Source organism: Vicugna pacos, chromosome 16, assembly GCF_048564905.1.
Source record: "Vicugna pacos chromosome 16, VicPac4, whole genome shotgun sequence".
Lineage (NCBI taxonomy): Eukaryota > Metazoa > Chordata > Mammalia > Artiodactyla > Camelidae > Vicugna > Vicugna pacos.
The window spans coordinates 27,438,440-27,447,327 of NC_133002.1; positions in this window are offsets into that span (position 1 = coordinate 27,438,440).

An 8,888-nucleotide genomic window follows, 5' to 3' on the forward strand; every position below is an offset into this window, starting at 1 on the left:
TACGGTTCCTTTCCTAGGAGGGGAATCAATCCATGGTGCATTTTATGACAATCCTGTCCCCAGGGATGCACGGAAGTTTAACAGCTGAGTGAGGGGAGGTGCCTCTGTGTCCCTGTATCTCTGTCTGCTGACAGTTCGCTGCCACCGGCTACTGAACAAGAAAAGTGCTATTCACCATGTTGTGTGTTTTCCAAATGTGTAGGTGATGGTCTTGTGGCTCGTGCGTGGGCTTTGATTTGGGATGGTGAAGGGCTTATAAATACCTCATCAACATGTATTCGAGGTGGCCTGGTGCCACACAGATTTGATTCATGAAGGCATCAAGCCTGCACACTGGTTTGGAAACAACTTGGTTTTGATCATTCACACTGCATGCATGACTTGCTGCTAATCTCTGGGTGGTTTTTTCATTTCAGATTTATTCACCCCATGTCTTGCGTAAGCTGAAAAATACATTTATTTCACCAGAATATTCTCTGATTCTTTGTTTACACACATCCAGTTTTTTTAATTCCTTTAAAAATGATTCTGTGTTTATAATGCCTCCTAATTTCTATCATCTCTATGTTGCCAGTGGCCTGAGACATGCACCAGATTTGATGCCGGAACAGTTCCACCAAAAGAAATCCCTTTGCCGTAATATCTTTTGAGGAAAATATTATTCTTTAAGGCTCTAACAGTAAATCGTAGAAGAAAGCATGGAACATTTCTTGTAGTTAATACATGTTCATGCGAAAAGAAATGATATTTTCATTAAACAATGTTGATTTTAATAACTTTTACAAATGTGAACATTATTATTCATAATTTAAGTAACCAGATAAAACCACAGTTACTTATTATGAAGATTGAAAACTATTTACACGGTCTCTTAATTAGAAGTAGCTTTATTAGAAGACTGAAGGGTATTTAAAAGATGGAAAAATACCCATGATGACACCATCATTTTTATTAACTAAATATGAAGAACTGTGCAGGGATAAGATTTAACCCTCTGCAAACTACCAAGTTAGCATGAGGTAGTTTGTGGATGCTGCCAGAGGACAGGACACTCCCCCAGGATCAGAGACAAAGGACTTCCAGCCAGCACAGCAGGCAGCCTGTGGTTCAAGTTCATATTGGTTCCTGAGTTCCTTTCCTATTGCTGTTGTAACAAAGGACCACAGACTCAGTGGCTTAAAGCAATACACATTCATCTTCTCACTGTTCTAGGGTGCAGTAGTGCAAAGTCAATGTCAGTGGGCTAAAACCAACGAGTGGCCAAGGCTAAGTTCCACACCGAGGCTCTTGGGAGGGATTCGTCATCCTACCTTTCCCAGCTTGCAGAGGTGCTCACACTCCTTGGCCCAGGGCCCTGTGTCACTGTGACCTCTGCTGCCACTTTACATCTCTGTCTCTGACTATATAGATATAGAGGAAGAGTCTTCTACATCTGGTATGGACCCTTTTTCCTACATGGACATTGTATCCCTATTCATGTGCAGATGAAAACCCCTTCCCTCCAGGGTGCGGTGGCATCAGCTCACAAGATGACCACTCTGGGCTTTAAGTGTCCTCTTTGTATTGTCATCAGGGAACTTCTCTCTCCATAGTTAGCTCTGTGTTAATTTGTTGTTATATTTTACCCAGAATTACTGAAAGTTTTACTTAAAAGGGATCCTAATTAGCTCTGTTTACCTGTTTCCAGAGCTGAAAGCTTCAGTTCTAGAGTATCAGTTTGATTTTTCCTAAAAATACATTCCAGTATATTTCTCTGGTGAAAGTCTCTACCCTGTTATCTATTGTCCCATCATTTCCTTATTTTCTTGAATATATTAAAAGTATTTTATAGCCTTTATTGGTAACTCTGATGCCTACATCACCTGGGGTTTGCATCCTTTGTCTAATGCTCCTTATTCTCATGTTATCTGTCATATAGTCTGGACATGTTGCATGTCTAGAAATTCTTTATTACATGGCAGACATTGCAAATGAAAAATCCATGTTATCTTCCGTGAGAGCTTTTCTACCTTCCCGTTAGGCAGACAGTGTGAGGGACTGATCATGTCACTCCAATCAGGCGCTGAGGTGGATCAGGACTAAAGTGCCTTTTTTCTTAAAACAGCTTTGAGGTATACTTGGCAAAATAATTTTCACACGTTTAAAGTGTACAGCTTAATACGTTTTGACGTAAGTATATCCCCAAGGAACCATGACCACACTCAAGACAGTGAACATACCCATCACCCACAAAGCTTCTCTCCTGACTTTTGTTGTCCCTCCCTCCCTCCCCGTCTCTTCCCCTGGGAACCATTGATCTGCTTTCTATCACAACATATTGGTTTGCATTTTCAAGATCCTTATATGAATGGATTCATGCAGTATCTACTCTATGTTGTCTGACTTCTTTCATTCAGTGTAATTATTTTGAGAATCATCTGTGTTGCTGTATTAATAGCTTGTTTGTCTTATAGTAGAGTATTGTTTAGTGCTGAGTTTTTACTGAAGAGTTTATTGTGAGCAGTGTTTGTATAGACCATCATTTCTTTCTGCATTTACTTCTTGATGGATGCATGGGTTATTTACAACTTGTGCTATTATAAATAAAATAGCAGTGAATATTTGGTTACAAGTCTTTGTATGGACATATGCTTTTCCTTTCTAAAGCACCAGATGAGGAATGTCTGGATTATATGGTACACAGGCGTTTACCTTTTTAAAAGAATCTGTTAAAGACTTTTCCAAAATGGTTGTACTATTGTAAATTCCTCGTGGTGTGTATCAGTTCTGGTTGCTCTACTTCCTTGCCAGCACCTTGTAAGGTCAGTCTTTCTAACTGTATTCATTCTAGTATGTATGTGAACTAGTATCTCACTGTGGTTTTTAAAAGTATTTCTCTAATGACTAATGACACCTTTAATCAGCATCTTTTCATATGCTTATTATCCATCTGGATATCTTTACTGAAGTGTGTTTTCTGGCCTCATTCATTCAGGTGTTTGAATTATTATTGAATTTTGAGACCTCTTTATTCTGGATCAGATACAAAGAGAGACCTTTATCAGATATATGATCTGCAAATAGCTTCTGTCTATGGCTTGTCTTTTCATTTGCTTAGCAGTGTTTAGAAGAGCATTGAAGAGTCTTCATGTTCATAAAGTTCACTCTATCAGTTTCTTTTTAAAATAGATGATACTTTTGGTGTCATAGCAAAGAAAAATTTGCCAAACCCAAGGCCATAAACCTTAAGCCTATGCTTGTTCTCCTAGCTGTTTTATAGTTTTAGATTTCCTATTAAGATCTATGATCCATTTTGAGGTAAATTTTGTATATTTTGTGAGGTGTGGATCAAAGTTCATTTTTTTTTTTTTTGCGTATCACGATCTAATTGTTCCAGCACTACATGCTGAAAAGATCCTTTCTCCACAGCATCCTTTTTGAGAATCAATTGTCTGTATAAGTCTTGGTTTAGTTCTGAACATTCTATTGTGTTCCATTATTCTATTTTCCTGTTTTACACCAACACCCTAATTTCTGATTACTGTAGCTTTATAAAAAAAGTTTGAAAATCAGATAGTGCAAGTCTTCCAACTTTGTTTTTCTTGTTCAAAGTTGTTTTGGATTTTTGGGATCCTTTGAATTTTTATATGAATTATAGAATAAGTTTTTAAATTCCTTACATCCTGTTCTGCCAAAATTCCACCCATGTCTTTGGCCGTCTCCAAAGCCACATTTTCTGAAGAAGTCTCTCTAGATCCCAGGTGAAAGGAATTTCTCTTTCGTCTGTGCTCAAATCACATTTGATATTATTTGATTACATTTAATCATATTTGCCTGTATGTACTTGTCTGACCTTTCCAAACATTTAGTAAATCTCAAAAGATTAGGAATCTTGACTTGGTTCCCTCTGTGTGCTGAGAAACTAGTTCTATGCTTTGCAGGAGTGAGCCCTGCAGTAAGAGGTATCTGCAGCCCACATCTAGCTCATTGCTTGAATATTGTCAAGGAATTCTGCAGATTTAGAATTGTTTATTGATTGTTGTCTCCAAGACGGCTCAGTATTTTTTATTTCTATTGCTACTGCTGCAGTTTCAAAGAACAATGGGCTAGTTATTTTCCAAATATCAAATCATACTCTAATTGTGTTGTCACGCAAATTATGTGCTGCTGTGTCTTAACAACCTGCTTAGTGTTCACAGGCTCCTTCACTCATGGAAAATTTGGGAGAATGTCATATCCTTAGAGATAGCAATGCTGTCTTTGGCGACCTGAGCAGCAGTATCTGAATTCACTCCTGCTGTTTTTCCAGTGTCCCCTATAGACCTCCTCCAGCCCTCCATGGGGGGCCCTGCAGTTCTGCCCTAGAAAAGCCTGTTGCTTCTCAGGAAGACTTCCCTATGAAACATAATCATGTCCTTCTTGTGGGGACATTCAGTCCAGAGACCTGAAAGCAGGGGAAAATGTTTAGCCTGCTTTTGGTAGAACCTAAATTCTTCCATACTTGTTAGAAGCAATTTCAATGAGGAAACTGTTTTGGCATCTAACAAATCAGCATAAATGACTGATGAGGAAGATCAGCTTCCCCATCCCACTCAGTCGTCATGTTGATGTGACACACACATTGGCAAACATTTTCTCCTGTGAGCAACGTAAAGTTCAAGACGTTATGAATGGCTTTTTGTTTTTATTTCTTAGTCTTTCCACATTCACTGTGTCTCGTGAGATTATATGAATCCTGCTTATTTTCAGCCCAGCACTAAACTTTTTAAAAGGATCACGTGTTTAAAAGGCTAGTGGACAATTTTTTAGAAGACAGAAATCCTTAGATTTTGGTCCCAGAGTTGAATCTTGGTTAGTGGTGAATGAAAATTACCGTTAAAATTTTAAATTCAGTGATATAAAGTCTTAAAAATAGTTAAATATTAGTCAATTTCATTAAACACTATAAGAGTTATTTACCTTTAAGCCTGTTTCTGGGGCAATTTTGCAATGATTCCCTCCCTTTATCGATTCCCTCTTTATCAGAATCCTTGAGAGGCCCCTGTCATCATTGTCAGTATCATCATCATCATCATGGAACTGATTCTTCTGGAAGATTCTAGGAAAATAAAGAGATGGACGGGATTATGTGTAGGTCAGTGTGTGCATATACAATAAGAACAGCTGTCAGACATTAGATGCAAGATACCCATTTCATTTAGGGGAGAATGTGGTCATGAAATCCTGATGTGGTGAATGAAGCAAGCAGTGGGAACAGGATAGTCAATGGAAAGGAGGAGGAAGTGAGTGAATTGGAGAGCATAGACCCTTGGTTATTTGATCAGCACATTGGTGAGAATGAGGGGAGTGTGATGGCAGAATCATGTCCCTCCCCGGCCACAGGGTAGCCACCTGTGACATGTTACTGTACATGGCAAAAGGGATGACAGATATTTTAGGATTAAAAATCTTAGAGGATTTCTGTCTCCTAAATTGTCTATTAGTTAGCCTTTAAACCCATGATACATTATTATAGATTAGTGCAGGGGCACAAATATAAAGGATTCATATAATCTCACCAGACAAACTGAATGTAGAAAGGATAAGGAAGAAAAACAAAAAGTCACTTATAGGTGCCTTGAACCATAAATTGCTCATGAGGAAATGTTACACAAGGTGAATGTCACAGCCACATACATACTGCCTGAGTAGGATGGGACAAGGGGATCCTGAGATGAGACAATAGGGTGAGTAGTCTGGATTGTCCAGGTGGGCTGAATGTAATCACAGGGGTCCTTAAAATGGAGGATATTTCCCAGCTGAGTTTAAAATCAGAGGGAGGTGTAGCGATGGAGCAATGTTCAGAAAGGCTGCTGACCATGAAAATGGAGGAAGTTGAGGGGCACAAGCTAAGGAAGGTGGGTGACCTCTGTAAACTGGAAAAAAAAAAGGAAACATTCTCTTCTAGACCCTCTAGAAGGAAGGAACCCTGCTGGTATCTTGAATTTATCCCAATGAGAACTCTGACATCCACAGCCATAAGCTGATAAGTCTGTGCTGGTTTAAGCTATTAAGCTTATGGGAATTTGTTACAGTGGTAATAGGAAAATAACATAGTGAGCGGTAGTGTAAGGGATTAAAGGTCTAGGATGGGGTGTGGAGAGAATTCTGACATTTACACCTAAAAAACAACCAGGTGAAGTGGGAAGGTGTTTTAAGGAAGACCTACCTGGCAGGGCTGTCAAGCAGACTGGAGTGAGTGAATCCTTGGAGTTAGAGGAATCAATTAAACCTCACAAGGAAAATAAGAAATAAAATGTAGCAGGGCTTCAGTGTTAGTAGATGTAGGAATGGAAATGGGCAGAGAGATATAAACATTATTTTGAAATTAGCTACAGGTTTGATGACTGCATGTTTGGGAGAGTTAGCCGATGTGTGGACTGAATGCATCCCCTCAAAATCCATATGTCGAAACCTCATCTCCCAGGGTGATGATATAGGGATGCGGGGCCTTTGGGAGGTGATTAGTAGGATAAAATGAGGTCATGAGAGTAGAGCCCTCATGAATGGTATTAGTGTTCTTATACAGGGCCCCAAAGTGCTTGCTTCTCTCTCCTCTCTGGGCCATGAAGATAGTGGGAAGACAGCCATCTTCGAGCTGGCAATCCTCTCCCAGATACATTGACCTTGAAAGCCTCAGCCTCCAAACCATAAGGAATATGCTGGTTGTTTAAGCCACCCGACACACGGTAATTTGTTACAGAATCCCAGACTGACGAAGACAGTGGAGAATGCCACTGTGTTTTGCACTGATTGCCTGGAGAATGCTGAAACCCAGGGAAGTGAGCAGCACAGACGTTTACTCATTTAATCCTGCCAACACTGTAGGGGATAGAGTCTACATTTTCCTCGCTATTTAAAAGGTAAGGAAAAAGAGGCACAAATAATAACAATGACAACGACAACAACAACAACAGCAACAATAATTTGTCCAAGATTCACACAGAACTCCCTGGAGGGAGAGTGAGAATTAATACTTATGCAGGCTGGCCCCAGAGCCCCTGCTCATAACTACTAAGTCAGATCACCTTGCTTATTTAATCAGTTTTTTTCAACTGTGATATGAGTGTACTGTGTCCAGTAACTTATAATTTCAAAATACCTCACTGTAAGGGAAACATTAGTCGCAGGCATTACAACCCACAGAAAGCTAGACATACAAAAATAACTTGTTAAGGCAAGATAACCAATAATGTTTTTAAATATTATACCTGCTGACCCTTTGCAATAAAGTGTTTATTTATAATTCTGTCTGGCTACAGAATAACATCATAATCCTGCATGTGGCTGGTGGCTCCCGTGTTGGACAGCACGGGTCTAGAGAATTTAAATGACTTGCCCAGCCTTGCCCAGGAAGCTCGTGGTGGGATCAGAGCTATAGTCTGGGACTGTTCCTTCCTATCCAAGTCCCTCATGGAAGTTTAGAAGCTTCTCCTTTGGTGCCCAGCTGTCTATCCGTACTTATGACATCTTGTCAGGTGCCCCGGCCTGCTCCTGAACATCAGCCAGAACCCACTTCTGCTCTTTTTTGGCCAGGTAATACCTTCTAGCAACTTCCATTGCCTTCTTGGCATCAGTTTTTACATGGAAGGGTAGTGGCTAGAGAAGGAAATGTGTCCACATGACAGGTTTTTCATAAATAAAGTAGGAGTGGTCAAGAGAAGAAAACCTCAGGAATACGAGTGGAAGCAGGTCATTTAATATACCAAATGCGTACTTTCAATGTATGTTTGTGTTTCCGAGTCCACGCTTGTTCTACTCGTGCATTATAGGCCAACACATCAGGAGACAAGGATTTGGGGCAAGAAATAGCGGCTTTAATTTGTAAAGCCAGTGGAGAAGATGGTAGACCAATGTCCTGGAGAACCATCATCCCAAGTCAGAATTCAGGCTCTTCTTATATTAAAAAGGGGAAGCGGGAATGCTTGGTTGATGCAAACTTGGTGTATGAATTCTTTGTTTTTAGAATCCTTTGTTCTTGCAGCTCTTCACCTGGGTCAGATCCGTGTAAACCTCCAACAAGCAAATGTTATTTTTTTTCTGTATCTTGTTATCTTTATACGAATGGAAAAGTGATAATATCCTTCAAAGTCAGAGCCTTGAGAATAGGGTCTCCTGTATATTTCAGGATCTAGGCAACATTGTTTCACAAAAGGTGCAGAAACAGCAAGACTAAGCCTAGGAAACAGGGCACAGGTTTAAAGTCAAAGGAACAGATCTAATATGGAGTCAGATTTGTTCTTTCCTATTTCAGTAGTGCCATGGAGAAGGCACTGTGGGCAGCTTTCTGTAGGGTCCTGGAGGCTTTCTCTCTCAGCCTCTGTGCGCCTCTATTGAAAACCCGTCATCGCTATCTGGCCTGCTGGAAAACCAGTCCGCCTGTTTTGCCCTGAAGTTGTGTTCTGTTTATAACTCATCTCTACTCCTTGGAAAACAACTCAATAAAAACTCAGTTGGTTTCCCACCAGCCCTGAGCAGGGGTGAGGGATAGCATGTTATTATTTTATAAAAAAAATATATAAAAAAGTTTTAAAACAGCACTGGGCACATAGGAGAGAGACAATCAATGCTTCCTGGCTTAAATCGAAAATGATGACTCAGTGAGTCTATGGCTGCTGTATTTGCTGAACTAGTTACTCCTTTGCTCCATTACACATTTATTTTAACTGAAAAAGAAATATATGCATATGGTTAAAAAAATTCAAACAGAGCAAAAAATACTCAAGTGAAAGAAGTTTTCCCTCATCCTCTGTTCTTACACGCCTCCCTGGAGATGCCAATGTTTACAATCCTTTGTGTGCTTTTCCAGATATGCTATGCAAGTTCCCACCAATGTATGTAAATTCCTTTAAAGTTTTACTTATTTTTAA